Source organism: Halichoerus grypus, chromosome 13, assembly GCF_964656455.1.
Source record: "Halichoerus grypus chromosome 13, mHalGry1.hap1.1, whole genome shotgun sequence".
Taxonomy (NCBI): Eukaryota; Metazoa; Chordata; class Mammalia; order Carnivora; family Phocidae; genus Halichoerus; species Halichoerus grypus.
Genome location: NC_135724.1, coordinates 6039947 through 6065591, shown reverse-complemented (window position 1 = coordinate 6065591; position 25645 = coordinate 6039947). Strand labels below are relative to the sequence as shown.

General features: G+C 38.4%; 1 pseudogene; it reads right to left on the bottom strand.

Annotated features, from left to right (window-relative positions):
• The window catches only part of LOC144379876 (steroid hormone receptor ERR1-like), a 140156-nt pseudogene that overhangs the window by 107970 nt on the left and 6541 nt on the right, over positions 1-25645 (bottom strand).

Genomic DNA, 25645 nt, shown 5'->3' with positions numbered 1-25645 from the left:
CAGAAAGAAAACAAGGTAGGAGCTAATAAAATGTGCAGAGCAGAGGAGAGATGGTCAAAACAATAGACATGGAGACCAGTAGCATATTTGAGAGGTATTTAAAAATAAGAAAATCAAAAGCCTGCACTCGAAGGCTGGAAGCAATAACATTCTCTTTGTAGTGAGAACATGGTTGCTTCGGTTCTATCTACCACTCCCCATAAAAAGAATCAGGAGTTCCAAGGGAAAGGCCTGATTAAAAGTCTGGGAGAAGAGTGAACACCAGTCTGGGATATCTCCTCATGTGAGAAATCAGAGAAAAGGCTCGAAACTTAAAGAGGCAAATCAAACAGAAGAAACCTGCTGATCTGAGTGAGACAGAGTAGCTTGCAGCACACCAAAGGTCCTAACAGGAATGAGAAGAAAGACAAATAAAACACACAAAAAGTCACCTTTTAAAAGCATCAGAGGGCTGTGGAAGTAGAGGGGACAAGAGTAACTGCGAATGCAAGTATGTGATACTCTCGAAGAATCCTTGGAGGGAACTGTCCTTTACCACCTTAGCCAATTGGTCAAACTGAGCATCACGCATAGCGGGGGATCTGCTAGAACAGCCCTTGATGGGATGCAGTAAGTCATGCATAAAATCATCCCTGAATCCCCCAGTACTTTCATGAAATATAATCAAGCCTCCAGACTTCTTTCCAGTTTGTAAGAAATGCAGGGATAAACCGTGGAATTAAACATCAAGAGAATCAAACAAACTAAGAGTGAGAAAGAGTCTACAAGAAAGCTGACTGTTCATGAGCCTTTAAAAAGTCAGTGTCCTAAGCAAGGTGTGGGCCCCTCCAAGGTTAAAAGAGAGGAAAGAGACAAAGACCTGCAAAGTTTAAAACTAGATTGAATCCTGATTTGAGTTTTAAAGAGCAGAACAAATATTCTTACAGCAATCGGGTAAATTTGAATGAGGACTCAGTACTAAGTGACATTAAACTTACTTTTGTTTTTTTAATCTTGATAAATGCACTGCTATTGGTTGCTATTCTAAATAATCAAAAATCTAAGTATCCATAGCACGACACAAAATAATGGATAAAATGGGGGTGAGGGGAATGAAGATCTTTTTTTTCAAGAAAACTACTATCTAATTAATGTAGAGGGGATGGTGAAAACCCTGTGTTTTGCAACTCTGTATATAATAATTTCTTCAGGAAATTAATGTTAAAGGGTGGTCATTGCCCTCATTCTTCATGAGATGAATGCCAGTGCATTTAGACGGGAAGGGGCACGACCTCTGCATTGCACATAGGTTGTATATCACCACAGTGTGTGTGTGGGGGGGGGTGTGGGGGTGAGATAGAGAGGGAAGACAAATATGGCCAATTACGGCATTTTTCTTTTATTTGCATGGTAGTATTCTTTTTGAAATTTCTTTATGTTTGAAATTTCTGTGTTTGGAAAATTGAGACTGAGGGAGCGTATGCTACTTGTCAAAATTAAAAAACAAAACAAGCAAAAACACAATTCTCATCCATGTTGTAAAGATGCTGTAAAACCAGGCTGATTGCAAGTTATTGATAATGCCATGCGTTAACATCCAGCAGAGATCTCTGGTCCAAGAAGAAAATGGGCAGATTAGATAGATGGATAGTTAGCTAGCTAGATGATAGATAGACAGATGATAGATATAGATATGATAGATATAGATAGATAGATAGATAGATAGATAGATAGATAGATAGATAGATAATGATAGATAGATAGATGATAGATGATAGATAAAAGATGACAGATAATAGATGATAGAAAGATAGATAAATAGATGATAGATGATAGATTGATGATACTTTTAAAAATGTAAACTCACAGCACATTGAAAGAATTTAAAAAGGGAACTTTTCTATTTACTTAAGCATTTTGTATTTCCTCTTACCTATTTTAACCATCATCTCAAAATTACTATACTGTGAACCTTGTATATTAATCAAGTATCATGGATTAAAAATATTTTAATAAAATTGACATATCTCATACTAGGTTAACCTATGAAAAAAGTATTTACAACACATATCTGTCAGTAATAAATATTAATTTCAAGCCTAAACTCAAAATTTATAGGTTGGGAGTGGCAGGGTGATGATTTTTCCTAGACTTGCAGGGTTAATAAATGACTTGATAGTTTTTCCCGAGAAGTGCGTTAGTTTAGATAGCTCATTTTTACAATTTCACGGGAGTGTAGAAATCACTGAATATCTTGGGGAGCATTAATAAAATGTGGTGACAACAGTTTTTAATACTGGAATCACTCTCACACCAGCCTGCCTTGTGTGCAGTGAGTAATCAGGAGATGCCAAGATGATGCTGAACACAGCTGAAAGAAGTACAGATTTCCTGTCATTTCTGCACTCGTGAAAAACTATGTGCTGAGCACTCAGGCGCACTTTTCAAAATGCAGCAGGTAAGTATGACAAATGCTAACTGCTGTTTTAAGCAAAGCTGAGATCAATTCTGATTTTTTTGTTTGTTTGTTTTCTATATGAATCAGGACACACAGACTCTAAGCCTCTCCTAGCAAGACCAGGCTGAAGCAGAAGCAGCTTTGCATTTTTCCACATTCCTGGATCTAGTGGTCCTCCTTCCTGCCCATGTAAAAGAAAGTTGTCAAATGCTTTAACTTCCTTGGACACTTAAAATTCATTTGTTTATTTTACCTTATTTAATTAATTATATTATATTTATATATTTATATTAAATTATATTAAATTTAATATTAATGCAATCAAACTATTCACATTGAGTACATAAGTCTTCTTAGAAATTTTCTTTAATAAAATCTATCTTGAATGAATCAGAAGTGAATTTAGTAATTTCTATAACTTTTTATCCAATAATTCAAGAAGCTATTCAGGAATATATTTAATTTCATAGCAACTTTATAAAATGAGGCTAGCTATCTAATTATTGCAATTCATAGGAATAAAATCTTCATTTTAAATTATATTTAATAGTAAGGTCACCTGGTGCCCAAAAAGCAACATAATGTAATATAAACAATTCTGTACCATTTTTCGAGAATGTGATGTCCTGGCCCCAGCCCAGGCATTAGATTTCTGTGTGATTTGGCCATAACTGTACATTGGTTTGTTGCGGTTTCCTTGTGTGTGTGTGTGTGTGTGTGTGTGTGTATGTGTGCATGTGTCAAGTCTCTCTGACCCCCTAGAAATGTGAATAAACCTGAACTAAGTCTCTAATAATCTACTAGAATTCTTGCATCTCTCTGACTCCACATTTTGCATTCTATTGGGCTATTTCACCTGTACAAAATCCTAAATTTGTAACTTGATCTTCACGACATTTTTTAGGAAATCCAAACACACTCAGCGTTTCTTAGAGTAACAACTTGCTCTCATTTTGGCTCTGTATTCTCCAATACTTTCTCTCCTGGTACGATTCTCAAGCCACTCAGAGGCCCCTGAGAAATGGACTCCAGCCTCAGACTCTGACACTTTCTTGCGAGAGAGGGCACTGCTGACTGGCTAGCTCCCCCTTTTCTTGACCCTGCTGGGATTCTTGTGATGCATTTCCCCCATATTCTTACTTTAAAATAAATTTTTTAATCACAAGTGGATTTGCCTTAAAAATGAGCACGAAAACAGCTTTAAAAATCTGTAATATTACTTTTTTTTTCTTTTCTGATTCCATGTAGGTATTTGTGAAGAATAATTCAGAATCATTATGTTGTATGGTCTGTAATACAGATTCGAGAATCGAGCCTGGTTGTGTATGCTGGTTTGCATTCCTTTTCTGACACCAACTCCGTGAGTTTAAGGACGGTCCTGTCTGTGGCTTAGGTTTTTCTTCTATAAAATGTGGATGATAGAATGATATCTCCTAGGGCAGCTCTAAGGTTTAAGCTGGTTACAACATCAAAAGCCCTTCGTGAGAAACCTGGAAACTCTCAAGCGTTATGCAAGTGCTAACTCAAGTTGAACAGGGTCATAAACTAGTCCTCAGATACCTTAAACTTTGTGGTTGATGACAGTTATTGAATAGGGCATGTTTCTTAAGTGCTGTCCCATCCCTCAGCCCCCCAGAGTTGTGCATGATTTTATGCATTGGTAAAGGTTTTGGTTTTGGTTTTGGTTTCTCTTTCCGGTAAAATTAAGGAATAAATGCCTTCCATTTTTTTATTCCCCTGTATCTAAGAACATGTTATGCATAAAAATCATGGAAGATGGTGAGTGAATGAGACAAGGTCTATTCCTTCCATTCCCCTAATTTTATTTCTTCTAGTGCCTCATTTATATCTGAAGTCTAGATGTCGTCTATAAAACCTAGGTTTCTATATACCACCACTTACATGATTCTGACTAGCTGTCTCAAAGACAACTTGACTTCAACATTGGCTACATTCCAGCCTTCCCCATTTCAGTGGACTGTAATGTAGCAATTTACCTCCTTAAAGGAAAGAAGGAATCATCTAGAATATGACCCTTTTCCTTTACCTCACATCTATCTCAGCACCAAGTTTCATTGCTGTTTCTGCTAATAATTCTATTATGAAAACTTTCATGAAACTTTGTGGTGAGTGGGGTTACAGAATAGTAATGATCTGGAATTTCAATTGTTAAACAAACCATGTATATTTGTATTTATGTTTGATATTGCATAAAAGTTATGTGGCTTTAAAATTTATTTTGCCAAAATATTGTGCTATATGTTCCCTGTATATTACTGAATATTATTTTTAAAACACTTTCCTCTCAGTTGTACATGTAATTTATATTTATTGTAAAAATAATCTATACCATAAAGTATACTTTAAAGAATAAAATTATAATTACCCATTGGTCCAAAGATAATGGTTATTAAAATCTTGGGATACATTATCCAGTTTTACAAATGCACATATATTGACATATTTGTAACTTTCTTTTTTTTTTTTTTTTAAAGATTTTATTTATTTATTTGACAGAGACAGAGATAGCGAGAGCAGGAACACAAGCAGCGGGAGTGGGAGACGGAGAGCAGACTTCCCGCCGAGGAGGGAGCCAGATGTGGGACTCGATCCCAGGACCCTGGGATCATGACCTGAGCCGAAGGCAGACGCTTAACGACTGAGCCACCCAGGCGCCCTTGTAACTTTCTATATATGCCTATCTATGCGCAAAGTTATGACACTGGAGGTGATCTCACCAGAATTGTGATCCTCACAGATGCTTGACCCTCTGTATAGAGCAAGTCTGCTCTATCAAGGTCCAGAGACACTCATCTCTCTATGTAATGTTTCCCAATGTTTAACAGTATTAATTTTTAGTAAATAATTCCTTATCTCTTATGTAAATTCCTAAGGTTAAAGGTTAGGTTTATTACCTTTGTTTTCAGTCCTTCATAAAAATGCAAAACTGATGCTTACCACTTCTCCTACAGTAATTGTTCACTGATTTAAAAATCATTATCAAGTTCCTCTCTGCCGTCTAGTGTTCACAGAGCCTTACCTCATAGCCGTGTGTGCCTGTGTCTTTAAGCAATAGGGTTTTCCTGCAAATTCACTGTCTCATTAGTATGTGGAATTCTATATGGGACACAGTACTCTATTAAGGGCTTGACCAATACAGAGTATTTGATTCCCTAATTGCGAGGGAAGAACATCAAACCCTAGAGGATGTTGAGATTTGCCACCTTACTGTTCAATAGGACAGCATTCAAACCACTCTGCTTCAGGACAAAGGACGGATACTCATGGGCATTTTCAATGGATAAAGATAGAGACAAAGATATTTAAAAACAATACACTGTTCTGCATTTACATTTGGGGGCGTGAACAGCAGGCCCCCATACAGTCCCAAATTAATCCTACCCAGTGATTTACAGAGGTTCTGCCTTTACCTGTCAGCTTTCCATTGAAAGATAAATGAATAAGTGATAAATGAATAAATTGTGAATAAAGCATCTCCTCGTCATTAATCATACTAAAAATAGTGATAGGCACAGTAGATGCTATTTTGAATAGAAGCCGGATCACAAAACTGGCGCCTAACACTTAGCTTCTTAAATATTTCCTTATATTGTCAAACATAACTTTTAGAAATTAAATTTATGTTCATCTAAACTTCAGAAACTTTAGTGACAGAAATAATGCTGAAAAAGTCTTACTTTAAGATGTGATATTTTAACAGTGAATCAATAAACTATTATGATATTTGATCCTAAGTTTTATAAGATACATAAATATACAAATATACAACATATCTAGATATATATCTCCAAGAAGGAAACCATATGGGAGTGAGAAATTTGCACTGCAATCTGATGAAAGAAAGAAGTATCTTAGGGAATCTGTTTCAAAACCAAAGTTATTCTGTATTTTTTTTTTTTAAAGATTTTATTTATTTATTTGACAGAGAGAGACAGTGAGAGAGGGAACACAGCAGGGGGAGTGGGAGAGGGAGAAGCAGGCTTCCCGCTGAGCAAGGAGCCCGATGTCGGGCTCGATCCCAGGACCCTGGGATCATGACCTGAGCCGAAGGCAGACGCTTAACGACTGAGCCACCCAGGCGCCCCAAAGTTATTCTGTATTTTTTAAGGTGCTTGATTTTAAACCTCTATATAGATTCTTAATTTGTTAAAACAAGGCAACCTGTTATTTTTCCTAATGCCTATTAAGAATATGTGTTATCTCAAAGCAAGGGAATTTTTCTCAAAGTGAAGCCTATGGTGCATTTTTTTTTTCAATGTCTTTTCCTCCTTCCACACCAGACACAATTTCCAAGCTCAAGTTCGGGAAAGTGAAGCTTCCCTATGCCTTCCCTGTATGAATTGGTTATTAGTAAGTGATAATGGCAAAAGTAAATGAAGGAAGTATTAGTCATGACAATCAGACAAGTAGAAGAGGTTAAAATAGGGAAAAATACTGTTTGGGATCAGAGGGATGAGCACTTTTGTCTAGCTATCCCTCTGCTGCTCAAAGGGAGAACAGAAGAATCCCAGCAAGGAAGAACACTGGTCTACAGACCACAGAGACGGCACAGACCACTCCTTGACCACCTCCTTTTCTTAACAGCGGCCCCACGTAGGGACTTGGTTAGATGACATAATAGCCCCTTTCTTCAATTCCAGAGATCAGATTAGTGGATGATGTGCATTTCTCCTTGTTCCCAAACTGGCTTCTTGTGATCTGAAAATCTGTGGCTCCAGAACGAGTATAATGACTTGGTAAAATGCCTCGTATCATGGGATATAGAGAAAACAAAACGAATGCCATGAAAACTGCCAGTTAGAAAAGGCAAACAGGGGAAATCACATATGTAGCCATAATTTGCTGAAAAGGAGTAACAAAGAGTTGATGCCATAGTATGCAATCAAATGCTTTCTTTTGTAATCTGTCTGTCTGTCCCCGGTCGGGCACCTTGAGAGATCATCCCCCGCGTGCACAGGGAGAGTGAATGGGGGCACTTTCTCCTTCGTGCAATACACTGTGGAAGACATTTAGCTCCTGTCAGGGCAGCTTTGGAGGATTCGGGGATTTCTCTTGGAGGCTGAGCAATCACACACACTGCCTGGGCTTCTGGGGGGTCACACCCACCCTTAAAGTGATTACCCAGCCCAGGGGTCAGCGAACTACAACCCTTGGGCCAAAGCTATTCGGCTGCCTGTTTTTCTGCATGGCCTGCTATCAATAATAATTATTAGTATTATTATTTTGCATTTAAATTGTTCTTAAAAATCAAAAGAAAAATTATCATTCTTTACATGTTAAAATCATATGAAGGTCAAATTTTGGCACCCATAGAAAGTTTTCTTGGACCACAGTGGGCTTCATTCATCTGCTCACTGTCTACGGGGCTTTCCTGATGTGGAGGCGGAGATGTGTAAGTTGCGACAGAGACCGAACCCAGAAAAATCTCAACTATTCACTGTTGGGCTCTTTACAAAAACAGCTTGTCACTCCTGATCTAGATGCTAGCTTGCGGTCTTCTGCCATTTTAGCACTTTCTTTTGGATTTCTGTTTATCTGCATAGCCCTCCTTTTATGCACTAATACTGGAAAAGCAACAAACAGGCTCCTAAAGAACAGGGGCTATTCACTTACCACCAGAAGACATCTCAGTGGGTTTCTTTACACAAGGAGAGGGGAGGGAGTCGGGATGGGGCAGCCTTCAGATCAGTCCCTAGCTTCTCCCTGCTCCTAAGACCTTCTCTGTCTTCCTGCTTCTAGGCACTAGAAGGGCAAGGGGAGGGGCTAATTGTTTCTTTTAACCAAAGCTCATCATGATACAAAGGTCCACCATCCTGGATTTGACACCAGGCTGGAAGGCTTCTTTTGTCAAGGTGGAGTGGATTATTTTTCCTCTTCGTTTTCAGATACGTCAACATAGATTGATCACAGCTTCTCTCCTGTAAAATTGTGCTAAATGTAGCAAGAAATAGTGAACATATTTCAAAGTATCAACATCATTTTACTAAATTTCCTAAAGCATCAGGTTCAGTATGCAAAAATATGAGTCTCGAGTTATTGTAGGTGACAAACTAGCCGTTTTACTAATGTTAAACAAGATTGCTAACTTCCTAGTTGAGGACAAAGAGATAATACGCCCTATTCCCTGCTCTCACTCACACCACCTCACATCTCAGTGTCTCTGTCTACTCTTCTTTTTCATGTGCCTTCGGTTACATTAGTCTGGATTTCTTGGGCACCAAGTACAGAATCTGAACTCAGGTTAAGCAAAATTTGTACTGGCCCATGGAATCAGGAAGCCCAGGAGTGGAGTTAGCATTGACTTATGCAGGGATTCAAATGATATGATCAAAATTCTGTGTCTCCCCCTTAATCTCTCAGTTCTGTATTTTTTTAATGTTGCTTTCATTTGTATATCTGAAGTCTAATTGATTTGCTTCATTTGAATCACCTACCTAGCTACACATCATCAATACTTTGCCCCCAAACCAGGTGGAGATGAGGTTCTTCTCCAAAGGGAAAGCATCCACAAAGAAATAATATTTTACAAGACAATTTGAAAATATGCCTTGCAATTTAAAATGAGCATCCAAACTGATGTTATTTGACATCATGTGAATCAGGAGGTGGAGTGGAGAATAAAATCATAGATATGCAAGAAGGTTTAAAAAGATATGATCACTCGAGATTGTTTTGAGTGTAAAAGTTTAAAACAATCTAAACTTCCATTGGTGGGAATTGTCAAATTGACAAGTTTAATAAAAAATGGCACTCTCAAAATATGAATAGTAAACAGGCACTTAAAAATATGTATTATATAGTTAAATTAGGTATAATTATGTAGAGTAAAAAAGTAATTACAGTACAATATCTACAGGTTATTATTATATATTTATTTACAACAAATTATACATTTCTAAGTTACATATATATATTTTAAGGCAAAGAAAATGGTAAGAGATACTAAAGAAAGATAACATTGATTTTCTCAAAGACAGCATTTTGACATTTTTGCCTTAGACTTGTCTCTGAAGTTTAAGCCTTATTACAATAATGTATTTACGTAGGAACTATGTAATTAAAATAAATACGCCTTTAAAATTACAAAGTATACTTTATAAATTAGTTATTTTATTTCTGGAAAATTTGGGAAGATGTCTTAAAAATTGTTTAGAACTGAGATTTCTTTACAATGCCTGGTTATAAATTTAATATATATAAAATCAATAACTTTCTCTACAAAAAGTATAAACAGAAGGTTGGAAGATAAATAGCATGAAGGTCAAATTTATAGTAGCCATGAAAAAGATACACTACCTAGGAATGAAATGAACTGAAACCTATGGATCTGTAAAGCGAAAATCGTCAACTGCTTCTTAGGTACCAGGAAAAAAGTTCAAAAATGTGAAAAAATTTCACAACATATATGCTAAAAGATACATTTTTTTACAAGAGATAGAGTTCTTTCAAATCAATACATAAAAGACCTCTATGTGTTGCTTTAAAAATGACATTACCGGGCGCCTGGGTGGCTCAGTTGGTTAAATGACTGCCTTCGGCTCAGGTCATGATCCTGGAGTCCCTGGATCGAGTCCCGCATCGGGCTCCCTGCTCGGCAGGAAGCCTGCTTCTCCCTCTGACCTCCCCCCTCTCATGTGCTCCCTCTCATTCTGTCTCAAATAAATAAATAAAATCTTAAAAAAAAAAAAAATGACATTACCCCCCCAAAATAATAAATAAGTGGTTTATACACATGCAAAAATATGCACAATTATACTAATAAGTGGATGTGGACTTTGAAAGAATAGCATGTTATTTCACAGGTTGTCTTATAGATCAAAATTTGTATACCTCTTGAAGGAATGCAAAATACTCTGTGCCAATGTACTGTCGCTGTGGACGGGACCTGAAATACGTTCAGCTTCACTGAAGGAACGTTGTAGTAGCTGCCATTGTTTCAATTACACATTTCCAAACACCAGTTGTTTTATTTCCAGGAATCTAGTCTAAAGATAAACTCACACAAAGGCACAACAGTATAAATGGGAAGTATTTTTTGACACATTGTTTGCCATGGAAGTAATCAGGAAACCCGCTAGGCATCTATCAACATAGCATTGGATAAATAAATTATGTACACCAACACAACAGTGTTTAAAATGAAATCAAACTACTGGCGCACAAGGCAGTGTGTGTGTGTGTGTGTGTGTGTGTGTGTGCGTGTGTGTGTGTGTATGAGTGTGAGAGAGAGAGAGAGTCTTTGAAAGGTTGAATAAGGAATTCCAGAAAGCCTTAAAACTGTGTCATTGGTGAGGCACTGGAGTAAAATGATGTGTTATTGTGTAACCATTTGCAGTGTTCAAAAAAAATTAATTTTAAGGGGTGCCTGGGTGGCTCAGTCAGTTAACCATCTGCCTTCAGCTCAGGTCATGATCGCAGGTCCTGGGATCAAGCCCCGCATTGGGCTCCTTGCTCAGCAGGGAGCCTGCTTCTCCTTCTCCCTCTGACTACCCCCCCCCCGCCCCCCGCTGCTTGAGATCTCTCTCTCTGTCAAATAAATAAATAAAACATAATAAAAATTAATTTTAAAATGCTCACCAAAAGCATTTTAGTTTATATAGCAAAATTATTATCAACATTGAATGATAAAATTTGAGGGTTTCAATTATCCACTATATGTAAATTAAAATTATTTTCTAAAGAGAATCCTGGCCAGGCTTGCAGATTTATTCTTACATCTTAATTTTAAGAAGTAATTATTATTTTTGAAACCAGTTTCATTGTCATAGAGGAAAAAAATGTATTAGATGCACATTAAGAGCACAGATTTGGAGTCAAACAGACCTGGATTTAATTCTAACAACATTTTCTAGATATGTGACCTCCGTCAATATAATATATAAGAGAATCAGTTTTTCATCTATAAATTAAAAGCATAGAGCTTGACCTCAGGGAGCTTTTGTGAAGGAATCAACGATACAATATATGTACAACACTTTTCATGTTATCTGACACTTAAACATATTCAAAAATGGGTATTATTATTATTCTTCACTGTGGTTTTTACACTTGTTTGAACTCAGACAGCTAAACCCCAAGAACTTGAAAGACAGTAAACATCTCATGCTCTTTGATGCTTATTAGCTTTCAGTAAGTCAGCAGAAAGAGCAATAATTATAGAAAGTTGCTCAAAATACCTGTACTTTACGTATTCCTCGAAATGTGCCACAGAGGTGATTCAAGGATCTCCACTGGAATATCGAAGGGAATGCCTAGGAAATACTACCAAGTGTACTTAAACTCCTGCAGTATATTTTTATTTGCTTTACATATTAAAATAACTTTTATTCAGAGAAATGTTCTATCAGTAAAAATGGAAAAGTTGAAAAAGAAAGCATTTTTAAAATATTTCACTTGATTAAATCAGAGAAGCAAAAGGATGGCTACATAAACCTGAAGATTTGTATGTCTTGCACTTACTCCAGAAGCCCGCATTGAGGGATGCTCTAAAAACAAATGTTTTTGATTTCACTGAATACTGTATAATTTATGAGGGTTCTTGAAAGAAACGCTGTGTTGTCTTATGATTGAAATAGACCTATATTAAGGAATGCTCCAAAATCAGATGTTTCCAAATTAGGAATAACTATGGAGCCCGTGAATTATGGACATAGTGACTTGTGTGATGGACACCACTTCCTTCTCCAGGTTGGCTTCTAGAAAGCTGAAAGCGAACTTCATGGCCCACTCGCAGCAAACGTGAAAGGTTTTTACAAATTGATTTTTATATTAGTCTCATTTGGGCATCCATTTTATGAGTCCCTAACTTCATATTCCTCTTCTCTTTCCCACCTGATTCTATTCTAGGACACTTTAATGCATTTTATGTATCCATCGTTTCAACAAATACTTATCGATCTTCTACTAATGGGCCAAGACCTGGGATGGGCACTAGGAGTGGGGTGGATTGCAAAGTACTTGACCTTGCCAATAGGAAATGCATATTCCATGTTGGCTTCCTTTAAAAAGCAATATATTAATTAATTACCTAATAAAAACTGGTCATGGTGGATAGGGAAGGTAAATCCATATCCAGAATAAGTGCCCATTCCAGTGAGGAAGAACCACAGTGTCCCCTTGATGGAAAAGTTGTAACATGATCAACCTGCCAACCAGAGGCTGGCCCCTTGGCGTGGAGATATATCTGACTCAGCAATCTTTTCCACCCAGGGCTGTTTGTCGTCAGAGCAACTCTGGAGATGGGAATCATGTGATTACGTGAATGAGTAACATCCAAGTACCCTGCCACCTTTGTCCATAACCCATTCTGAAAGCATGAGTGCACAAAGATGCTGACTCACAGCCGTGGAACACATCTTGCCCACCAGATAATTGGGAGTCTGAAGCTACCCTCTCCTGGCCTGCAAAGCTTCTGCTGAGAAATCCGCTTACTGCCTTATTGGGGGGGGTTCCATTGTATGTGAGGAACGTTGTTGTTGTTGTTGTTTTCTTGCTGCTTTTGAGATTTTCTCTTTGTCTTTGATTTTAGTTGGTTTTATTATAATGTGTCTTGGAGAAGATGTTTTTGGATTGAAATTGTTTAGAGACCTGCGTGTTTCATGAACTTGCGTGTCCGAATCTCTTCCCAGATTTGGGGAGTTCTCGGCCATTATATCTTGAAATGGCTTTCGGACACTTTCTCCGTCTTTTCTCCTTCTGGGACTCCAATAATACCGAGCTTGTTTCTATAAATGGTATCCTGTAGTTCACTTGGTCTTTCTTCAGACTGCAGAGTGGTTAGTAGGACCCTTGTTCCGCTGATGCCCTCCCAGAGCCCTGGCCGCCCTTTTCCCACGGCCCCCTGACCCTGCAGCACTCTGCAGCTCTCTGGATGAGGCCAAAAAGAAGTGGACTCCTTTGACAGCGTCTGGCACAGCTGGGGAAGCCTGGCACTCACTCACATCTCACTTTCCCCCCATGGGAGAAATCACAGGCCAAGAAGGTCTCTTCTGGCCCGAAGCTGTGTGGACTGTGAGGGAGGTGACCTGAGTTAATGAAGCATTTCTCTCACCCTCTTCAGTGTGTTTCCCACTCCAGCGGTTTGCTGGAACTTCTGCACTGGACTCCCCAACTTCCACAAAGGTTCTCTCGCAGGTGGATAATCCCCTAAACTGGTGTTACTCCACCATGTTGCTAGCATGCCCACACATCTATACTTTATAATACAGCAAACTGCAATGTATTAATTGTGATACAAATAAAATTCTGACATGACCCTTGAGATCCCTGCTCCTTGGTGTACCAGCTATAAAACCCCTTGCACTTGAATGTGAATAGGAAACAGTATTTATTCCCCATGATACTGCTACATTATACAACACTGTCTCAGCAGACTAAGGTGAGGTGTTTTCCTGATGGCCTTGAAGAACTAAGGTGCCTGCCAAGTTGTGGGGGGACCACATGGTGACGACCTAAATGCAGTCTCTAGGAGCTGACCCGGTGGCCAGCCAGCAGCCAGCAAGAACACAAGGACCTCAGTCCTATGACCACAAGGAAATAAATTCTGCTGATAAGCAGGGAGCATGGTTGAAGATTTTCTCTGATCTGAGCCTCCAGAAAAGCACACCACTGGTCAGCACCTTTATTTAAGCCCAGGGAGGCCCTGACTTATGGAAACTGTCAGATGATATGTTGTGATGTCTTAAGCCATAGTTTGTTACCAATCAATAGAAAACAAATACAGGGTCCATTTCCATCTAGCAGGAAGGAAGAATCCCCTCTTGCTGTTGCCATAATAGCGTCAATTCTCCAGGAAAAGCGAACCAGAAAACAAATAAGCTGAGCTTCAAGGAATATGTGGACAGGACACACACGACGGGAAGTGTTAAAGGAGTGGGTGCAAATGCCAGGAACAGAGCTGCCGAGAACGTAAGTGCAGAATATGTCCTTCTAAACCACTGAGGCTGGTCTTGTCTTTCACAGCTGCAGGAGGGAAGAGTTCACTCGGTGCCAGTAGCCATGCCCGCCGGGGCAGTATGTTAACCAAAGCAATGTGATGGTGTCCAGAGCTAAAGAAGAATTACTGCCCCACTCTCTTTGTTACTTACTACCATGCCTTTCTTGCAAGTTCGGATAATGAAAACAAACAGAGCAAACAATATAAAGAGTTCTACACTATGAACCAAGGGCTCTCTATATTTTCCTCTGATCTAAACACCGTTAATAAATGCCACTAAATCTGCCACTTAATATCAAAGGATAGCATTGATATAAATTACATGAGACCCATGCACTAAAAGTATGGTAATAATGATATTATTTATCTTCTGCAAATTCCATCTAAGAATATCATTTTGGCTCCCTTGATTATATTGGGATAAAACCTCAAGTAGCTTCTTGAAAACATTGTTGAAGAAAGTAATGCAGGTTGATCAGGAATAGGTCCCATTTCCCAGCAATCATATTAGGCCACATCTAAGGGGGAATTTCCTACTCATTTCAAAGAGAAATACCAACTGTGATCATTTCTATGTGGCTTTAAATAAGACATGCACATTATCATTAAGAGTCTGAAATCAAAAGGAGAAGATCTAAAGTCATGTTGGAGCAGGGTTGTGAATAATGAAACATATAAGCATGATGAATATTTTTAATTTGATATCTTGAAATGGGAAATCAAATCAAACTTGATCCAATTAAAAGTAGTCATTCCATTTTTTATGGTGAAGGGAAGAACCTCCCAAATATCCCTGCACAACCAGCATCTTGCCTGACTCACAGACATAGGCAATAATTTCATGTGTTACTGATCCAGGAACTTTGAACGATTGAAGTCCTGATGTATTTTTAGAAATACAAAATGTCTCTGGAATAAAATCTCACTGCTTCATAATATTTGTATGTCCGTGGGAAAACAAATGTTCTAGACAGAACTAACAAAAGTACTGAAAATAGATCAAACTATCTAAAGGACAAAAATCCGAGAGTATGAGCAAAATATTTTTGCTGCGTGTGTTCAAAGTAATATATATTTGTCCTCAACAACACGGGCAAAGCCATTACATAAAAAATAATTAGGGAATTCAAAGGGGAAAGATATCTGCTAAAAATATTTACTATAAAATAGGGATGGGGACTCTATACAAGTAAGGAATGTGTAAACGTTATCACTTGATACTATTTATTTTATTTTGTTTTCCTAAGCAATGATACATCATTTACCAAAATTAACAGTTTTGATAAAGGGGTTTTCACATTTATATTTTGACGTTAGAAAATCAACTACAGAAAGAAACGATGAGACTTGTACTCCCCAGTCTTAATTTATATTTAAAACTGAAGATAAGAGTCACATTGGTTGGGATGCCTGGGTGGCTCAGCTGCTTAAGCGTCTGCCTTCAGCTCAGGTCATGATTCCAGGGTCCTGGAATCGAGTCCCACATCGGGCTCCCTGCTCAGCACGGAGCCTCCTTCTCCCTCTGCCTGTCGCTCCCTCTGCTTGTGCTCTCTCTCTTTCTCTCTCTGACAAATAGATAAAATCTTTTAAAAAAATGATTTAAAAAAAGAGTCACATTTGTTTTTAGCCACAATAACAGAGAATAAATAAATAAACAGAAATTATGCACGTTGGGAAAGCCTAAGGTAAAAAAATTAATAACGTTTTCCTCCAGTTCCTAGAATCTATTGTCAAGCTAAACAAAGGCCAAAGGAAGACAGCATACGTGCAGAGCCTGCCCAAGTCGGTTAACTCAGGAAACGGGTCCTGTTGCTCATAGCTTTCCAGGACAGTGTTTACAGATCTAGCAGGGTCAGACCACAATTCAGAGAGAGGGACACAACCCATCAGGAGCAGGGACTGAACAGCAGTGTGATACGGTGGGACTTTGGGTCTGGCACTAATCTAGAACTTCAGATTTCACGATTGAGGGATGTCATGACTTGGCTAAATTAACATTTGTGAAGTGGAGCACTGGGTGCCAGACGGTGAGCTGTGATTCAACAAAGGACCACAGAGAAATTGAAATAAAGAAGTTTATGACTCGTAGGTCCTGGAGGAAGTACATAGCACCCACCACTCAAGGAACCACATGGTGAGGTGAAGGCAGGGCACAAGCACAGAGAGGCAGGGACTGGGGTACATGCCTTTATTAGGGTCCATGGGTGGAGTGTTTAAGGTTCCTGAGCTAAGCCTGGATGGATCAATTCAAACCAAAAGTAGCAGCTTTGGTAAGCCCCACAAGGGTCTTAGCTAAGAAGTGCACAAGGGGAGGGCCCTGGGGTGGTGGGCAGGGGAGGCAGTTGATCACAAGGGCTCTTGGGGAAGTCATGGCAGAACTTACATTTGCTTGTGTCTCTGTAGGCTGCTCTCTGGGTCTCGTGCTCACATGAAGGGTGAGTGTCAGTTTAAGGGTCTGCAGGCTGCTTGGCCAAACAAAATGGACACGGACTCAGGAATACCATGGAGAAGCTTAGTTAAACTCTCCCCAAGGGATCACCTCCCTGGCTGGTGTCCTCAGAGTCCTGGGTCCCAAGAGTTAAAGTTGCAGCTGTAGATGTGACAGGGACTGATGTATTAGTTTTCTGGGGCCACCATAACTAGCCACCAGAGACTAAGTGGTTTCAAACAGCAAGAATTGATTCTCTCACGGTCCTGGAGACCAGAAGTCTGAAATCAAGGGGTCAGTAGGATTAAGCCCTTCTGAGTGCTGTGAGGAACTACCTATCTGCTCCATACCTCTCTGCTGGCTTCTGGTGGTTTGCAGGCCATCCCTGGCATTCCTTGGCTTGTAGAGGCATCTCTACATCATCACATGGTGTCCTGTTCTCTGTGTGTCTTCATAAGGCCTTTTTATAAGCACAACTGTCTTTAGACTTAGGGCCCACCCAATCCAGTGTGATTTATCTTCTCTGTATCTAAGTAAGGTCACATATGATCCATCCCAAGGAAACATTTTTCTCCATCTGTCAACCTGTGAACCTAGAAAATGAGTTATCTTCTTCCAAAATACAACAAAGGGAAAGGCATAGGATAGATATTCCCATTCCACAAGAGAGGAAATGGAAAAAATAAAGGAGACACGCATCCAAAGCAAGGCTAAGACTCTGCAGGGCAATTTTCTTCAGGTTTCAAGGCCTGATAACCATTCCCTGTGGCTTGATCTGCTCACTGGACCCATGAAGCCCCAGTCAGCCTCTACTTTGTGTTCAAGGAGGTCTTCTCCCCAGGCCCCTGAGCAGCCTGCTTCCTTCTTTTCATCCTCTTTCCTTTGCAATTCAAGTTGGCAGTGGTTTTGTTGATTCAACATTTAAAAATCTTGTTGGGGGGCGCCTGGGTGGCTCAGTCGTTAAGCATCTGCCTTCGGCTCAGGTCATGATCCCAGGGTCCTGGGATCGAGCCCCGCATCGGGCTCCCTGCTCCGCGGGAAGCCTGCTTCTCCCTCTCCCACTCCCCCTGCTTGTGTTCCCTCTCTGGCTGTCTTTCTCTCTGTCAAATAAATAAAATCTTAAAACAAAATAAAAAATAAAAATCTTGCTGGTCTGTGATGGCAAGGGGATTACACGGGATAGATCCTTCCTCGGGAACCTCATCTCTACTCCCGGCTTCTGCTGTGGTAGTTGACTGCATCTGTGAGTCTTGAACCTACCTCTTTAGCAAAAGGCAGTCCACTCTTGATGTTCTCTCTAGAGCATACTTTCTCATTTTTTTTCAAACCAGAGAGGCTGAGAATTTTCCAAATCATCAAGTTCTGGTTCCTTCTTGCTTATTACACGCTTCATAAATTTCTCTCACTCTTCTCACATTTTACTATAAGTATCGAGGAGAAATAAGGCCACACCTTCTATATGGTGTCTGGAAATCTCCTCACTAAGTATCCAAGCTCATTAATTACAAGTTCTCTTTTCCATCCAATACTAGAAGACAATTTAACCAAGTTCTCTGCCACTTTATAACAAGGATCACCTTTCATCCAGTGTCCAATATCACGCCCTTCATTTCTTTATAAGACCTCACCAGAAGCACCTTTAGGGATTATATTCATTCATGACAATGTATGGATTCTCCAAGAGGCCAGACACTTTCTCTATTGTCCTCTTCACTTCCTTCTGAGTCATCTCCAGACTGGCCTTTAATTTCCACATTTCTACCAACAGTGTCTAAGGAAATTGAGTTTTTCTATACACCAAAAAACTCTTCCAATTTTCACCATTGTCCAGTCACACAGCCACGTCAACACTTATAGATATTAGTTACCACAGCATCCCACTTCTTGGTATCAAAATCTGTGTTAGTCTTCTTGGATTGCCTTCATGAATTACCATAAATACGTGGCTTTAAACAACATAAATTAATTCTAAGGGTCCAAAATGAATATGTTGACAGGGTTAGTGCATTCAGGAGTCTCAGGAATAATCTGTTCCATACTTCTCTCTCATCTTCTGGTGACAGCCAGCGACCCTTGGACGTCCATCTTCCCATGACCTTCTTCCCATGAGTGTGTCTCTTCCCATGGCCTTCTTATAAGGACAAATGGTCATTCAATTTAGGGCCCACCCTTCCAGTATGACCTCACCTTAATTTAGACAATTACATCTACAGAGACCCTGTTTGTAAATAAGATCATATTCTGGAGATTCCAGGTAGAGATGAATTTTTGCTAGAAATTATTCAGTGCAGTACCATTGCCATTCAACGTGCTTATGCCACTTCAGAATCTGGGTTGTGGAGGTACCAATGTACTGGAGAGATGGGATTGAGCCTTGTGACTGTAGTTCTGCTGTGTGCAAGAATCTTAGACCTATGAATGGATTGTCTTAAGTATTTAACTATAGTAAGTTTCTATGGAACATTGATTATAGGAGACCAATGTGCTGGGAATCCAGCATGCTGAAGCCATTCATACAGAAGGGAACTCTTTCCCCCTCCACCTATAGATGGAGAGTGGTCATCTCTCATTTAGTGAAATTAACTCAAGTTCTAAAATGACATTCACTAACATTTTCCAAAATCTGAAATAAACAAATATGGTATTACTAAATTATGATAATTTTAAAAATAAATGTTTTCATGGCTAACAGAAGAAAAATAGACAAAAGAGACCCAAAGTACTATATTTATTAATCATCTCACATACGATATTTGGGGTCGGTATGTGTATGCATGTGTGCATATATGCGTGTGTGTTAAAGTTAATGAGGTTTGACAATTCTTTTTATTACCTAACCAAAGTTATCTGAGGTTAGAATAAGTATAGTCACACCAATAATTAGATCAACTTCTAAACCATGATGTGCGGGGAAGAAAATTTACAGAATATTATTATAATAAGAAGAGATAGGAGATGTATCCTCTATTCTGAAGGTCTTGTTTAGTGCATCCCTTCTGCTAATATTTTACAGGGCCAGGTATCAAGTGGTCCCAGTCCAAGGCATCAGAGCATTCTATGACAAAGCCCATGATTGATAGCTATTCATCACACACTAATCACGAGTAAATAATCACGTATCGGGTATAGATATGTGGTGACGAGGAGAGGAATATGTGCACAGTATCTGTATGCATAGTCGTGGAGACACAATATTTGTGAATAAATAAGTAAATAAAGTATTATTAAACTTACACTTTCAATTGATGAGTTTAAAAGGAGCTATCATGGGAAACAACTTTCAGTTGCAGGATTTAATTTATTTTGATTGCAAATGTGAGATCCTTCCTTACATTTTGTAAACCCGTGAGAGCTGTTCAGTGAGAGCCGGTTAGCAAGAGCTAAAAAGGAAGGTCTTTTATTAAACCAAATCACTTAATTACCTCTCCCAACCTGGGGTCATTATGAGCTAGACAGACAGCAAACTTAATGAGAAAGAGGGCAAATATGCTTAGACTGTGCATTCGGGTCAGTTTCCCAGGTGACGTTACTGATTTCCATAAAGACTGAGGATTAATTGAATAGGAAGAAAGCATGACGAGGTGGACAACTTTCCAGGATTTCTGAGTGGTGTGAAAAATATAACTTTATTATTATATGAAAATGTGACTTCATTATTATATTCAGAATAACATATTTGGAACATGGCACATTATGAGAATATTGGACATACCCATGTACCTGTGTATATGTTAAAATACTTTGTAATAATTATCTGATTCCCTACCTAAATATATTAGTTGTGATTTTTGGTTCAATGTGAATGCCTATCATGTAGTCAAATATGTGTGTGTGTGCGTGTGGTGTGTGTGTGTGTGTGTGTGTGTGTGTGTGTGTGTGTGCGTGTGTGTAGGCCAGGAAATAAGCTAGTATCAGGATACAGATCCACCATTTAAGATCTTTTTTTAAGGGATGTCTCAGTGGCTCAGTTGGTTAAGCATCCACCTCTTGGTTTTGGCTCAGGTCATGATCTCAGGGTTGTGGGATTGAGCCCTGAGCACGAGAGTGCTTGCTGTCTTTAAAATAAATAAATCTTTTAAAAAATAAGATCTTTTTTAAGAGAAAAGAACTTTCAATAAAAAGTAGTAAACAGATCAGATAGTAGGTATTCATTAAATCATAGAATATACAAAATATGATGTCAATAAGCTTGTAATTCTTAGCATGATAAATACTGCAGCTCGTTAGTGTTAAATGGTATATTATTGAAAAACATTTTTGCATTTTTAAAAATCTATAATCATTATTTACATTTGACATCTGAAGAATGTTTGCTGGATATTCCCATCATAAGTTTACCCTTGGATTGATGAATAAATTTTAACGATAAATTCAAAATTATAGATACAACTGTTTTCTTAACAACAAAATTACAATTTGGGGGAAAAAATAGAAAATGGCGGAAATAGATGGATTGTAGAAAAATAAGTATAAATATAGATAGATATCAATGAACTACAAGTAAAATTTTACTTGTTTCAGTTATTTATTTTTAAGTACTTAATGTTATACAAGATTTGTAAAGTGGGATCAAAGTTGCTCTAGATATTATACCTAGAATCAGATTAAATAATGTTGACTCATTTATTGGTTAATTTTCAAATAAGCCAATCTATAACTGTTTTTTTTAACATTATGCCTTTGTATCAAAGCCTTGTCAATTTGAATTTTACTAATGGATAGATGATAGAACCTAGATTTATATTCCCTAAAACAAATCATATACCAAGGATCCTGCTCAAAAATAGAGAATTAAAACATTATGTCTTACTAAATTTTATTAGGCTTAATTTTTTAAAAAGATTTTATTTATTTGAGAGAGAGAGAGTGAGCTAGAGAGAAAGAGAGAGAAAGGGCACCAGCAGGGTGAGGGGCAGAGGTGGAGAAGCAGACTCCCCGCTGAGCAGGAAGCCCCAAGCCGGGGCTGGATCCCAGGATCCTGAGATCATGACCTGAACTGAAATCAAGAGTCAGACACTCCACGACTGAGCCACCCAGGAGCCCATGGGCTTAATTTTTTAAATTTTAATTCAAGTGTAATTAATATACAGTGTTATATTCACTTCAGGCATACATGGTTGTGATTCAACAATTCCACATATTATTCAGTGCTCATCAAGATAAGTGTACTCTTTTTCTTTTTTTCAATAGGAAATGATTTAATATAAAATATACAAATTTCTCAGTATGAGGACTTTCACAGAACAGGGAGAGGGAATGACAATTAAAATTTTTCTTTCTCTTAAAAAAGAACACGCCCCTTGCTACCCAACACTGAAAAACAAATCTGTACAAAACTATGAACACAGAAAAGGACCAGAGAGGATGTTATGAAGCAAAGTCTTCGGACCTATTCTAAACTGCTGTCCTCACCAAGACCCTTCCTTAATAGAGCTGAGGGTTTCCCAGGCCCACTGGGGAAAGTAAGTGGTCTTGGATACTCGTAATCCCCATCATCTATTTCACCCATCCCCCTCTGGTAACCATCCATTTGTTCTCTATGGTTAAGAGTGTTTTTTTTTGTTTTTCTCTCTTTTCTTTCCTTTGTTTATTTGTTTTTTTCTTAAACTCCACTTTTAAAGAATCACTACCACCACGGTTTTAAGGGAACATGAGCACACACACTTATGCATGCACTCATACACACACTTTTCTCGTTTGGTTGTATGTATAAAGAGTAACATACCTAACCAGAGACAAATAGAAAAAACCAAGACACTTGCTATCGGTACATGTGGGCATGAATATATGGATGTGTACAATAGGGACTTGGTATTAAATATGTGCACTAGATTTCTCCTCGTTCTCATCAAACACCCTCCCCCTCACCTGAAACAAGCTACACTGCTCTCTAGCAGCTGTTCCATAACCCTCTGCAACCCGCTCTCTGCACCACATCCTGATCCTCACGCATGACCCAATTCTTCCCTTGGGTTGACCTCATCTCTCTGGCAGAGTTACTGAGTCTCTCCTCTGTGGTCAATTAACATTTTGTTCTGTCTTATCTCATATCATTAAGAGCATTTTTACATGATGGACCATTTACATGTCTGTTTACACAGCTAAACTATGGATTTCTTTAGAAAAAAGAGATCATGTCCATCATTTCATCTTTATAACCAAGTAGTTTGGGAGATAATTGGTAGATGCTCAAAACAAGTTTTGTCGAAAGCATGACTAGAGAAATTATGTTTTGCATCATTTTGGTTATCCTAGTTAAATGTAAAAGTACATGATTATATCATTTTCCATAACAGAATTAATTGACCAAACTAAATACAGGACAGATCATTATCATTTCTTTGCAGCCAGTTTGGCCAGAAGCCAAGCAATCAAATATTTCGTCAGTTGTGGCTACTGACTTTAAGTAGAACTGAGTAATCAGCAAATAAAAGGTCATTTATTCACTAACCATTAAAATGATTAACCAAATGTGAGTCCCATATTGCAAATAAGTCATGCTTTTTCAATATATTATTTATATCGCCCTAGGTTGTGGGAAAATACTGTAAAATATAAAACAGGAACAATCCAGACTCTTCCTCTAAAATCCCAAAGTTAGCAAATAAGATTTAAAACCCAGGGAGGTTGTATCTCTGAGAGCTTGAGTTTCGGATGAAGGTAAGCCTCAGTATAAGAACTAGCTGGGTAACCTTGTGTACCTGACTTACCTTCTCTCAGCCAGTTTCTTTAAATCAAGCATGGGCACAACAACGCCTACTTCAGAAACGTGTGGGGAAGAACGAGAGTTTTTACAAGTGTCCAGCATAACGCTACAGTGTTGATTAGATTTTCCAAAAACTCCCTATTTGATATTTAAAAAGAAATTCCCTTAATTTGAGAAATGTTTTGTATCTAGATTTAGATGTGGATTCCTATGGTAGTGAATCCATTTCTGGTGGTTTCAGAGAGATCTTGGCAGGGTGACGTACCCTTCCGATGTTTTATCACAATATGAAAACACTAGATGCACAAAATTAAAGTTCAGGTTAATCAAAATATTGCTTGACAAAGCAAATAATTGAATTGCACTTGCAGTGCACTGTGGTAGACAGTAATTAACATGCAGCATCTTCAACATTTGAGTGCAACTTCCAATTTCCATTTTAACATCATAGAATGCTGTCTACACATTTTTTAATGGTGCCCATGATAATAATATATTCTCTTTTTAATCATATTCCACGTTGCAAGAAATGAAGCTTGCAATTTTCCCAGGTGCTTACCAAATTACTACCGCAAGCTAATTCTCATCCCCCAAGTTAAGAGTTTCAACAGAGTGCACATTAACAGCCTGCTTATGTTCTTCCTGTACAACAGAAGGTAAGTTAATATGTGCTTCAATTATATCCAGTTTGTGCATTTATAGCACCCCACGGGCAGCAGGAAGAAAGCTGTAAATGTACTTATCCTGCTTTTTTAATGGTCTACTATATTACAGTAGAGAAAGACTAGAAAAGTGAAAAGGAGCAGAGGAAAAGAAATATAAGAAAGGTACTAGAGCAAGAAATAGAAAAAGCATGTATGATGGGGAATCAAGAAGAAATGCATACGGGGTGGGAGGGATGGGGTGGCTGGGTGATAGACACTGGGGAGGGTATGTGCTATGGTGAGTGCTGTGAATTGTGTAAGACTGTTGAATCTCAGATCTGTACCTCGGAAACAAATAATACATTATATGTTAAAAAAAAAAGAAGAAGATAGCAGGAGGGGAAGAATGAAGCGGGGGAAATCAGAGGGGGAGACGAACCATGAGAGACTATGGACTCTGAGAAACAAACTGAGGGTTCTAGAGGGGAGGGGGGTGGGGGAATGGGTTAGCCCGGTGATGGGTATTAAAGAGGGCACGTACTGCATGGAGTACTGGGTGTTATACGCAAACAATGAATCATGGAACACTACATCAAAAACTAATGATGTAATGTATGGTGATTAACATAACATAATAAAATTAAAAAAATAAAAAAATAAAATGGGTCGCCTGGGTGGCTCAGTCGTTAAGCGTCTGCCTTCAGCTCAGGTCATGATCCCAGGGTCCTGGGATCGAGCCCCGCATCAGGCTCCCTGCTCTGCGGTAAGCCTGCTTCTCTCTCTCCCACTCCCCCTGCTTGTGTTGCCTCTCTTGCTGTGTCTCTCTGTCAAATAAATAAATAAAATCTTAAAAAAAAATAAATAAATAAAATAAATAAAATAAAAATAAAAAAATAAAAGCATCTCAATTAAATGTATATGTGTATTAAGATATATATAATACATGAAATATACATTTACATGCCCTATTCTATATATGTTTCATTTTATATATCTTTGTTTAGTTTGATGAAATGATCAAGAATATCTTATTTGTCGAAAATAGTGTATAAATCAAATCACCTAAGGAAAGATTTATAGTCTCTACCAAGAAAGAGACCTTAGGATACTTGTAACTTGTGCGGGCCAGTCTATGAATCCCTATAAACTCAAGACAAACCTGCTTCCCTTCACTTCTCAATAATCTTAAGCAGCTAGGTTGATTTCCAGTATGGAATTTGAATTTACAAGATAGAGATCCAAGACATTCAAAACATTGTCCCACATATATGTATGAGTTATGAATTTACAGGTCTATAAGAGGATTTAAAAATCTATTCAGAAATCTATTCAAGTTAGGAGCAACATTTTCTCTATTTTTCTTCTGGCATTCAATGTTTAGTGGTCTTATTGACACAGTGAAATTTCAGAACAATGTAGATAGGATGGTAGTGTTAGTTATTTATGTTCCAAATACTTTTCTGCTTTCATTAGG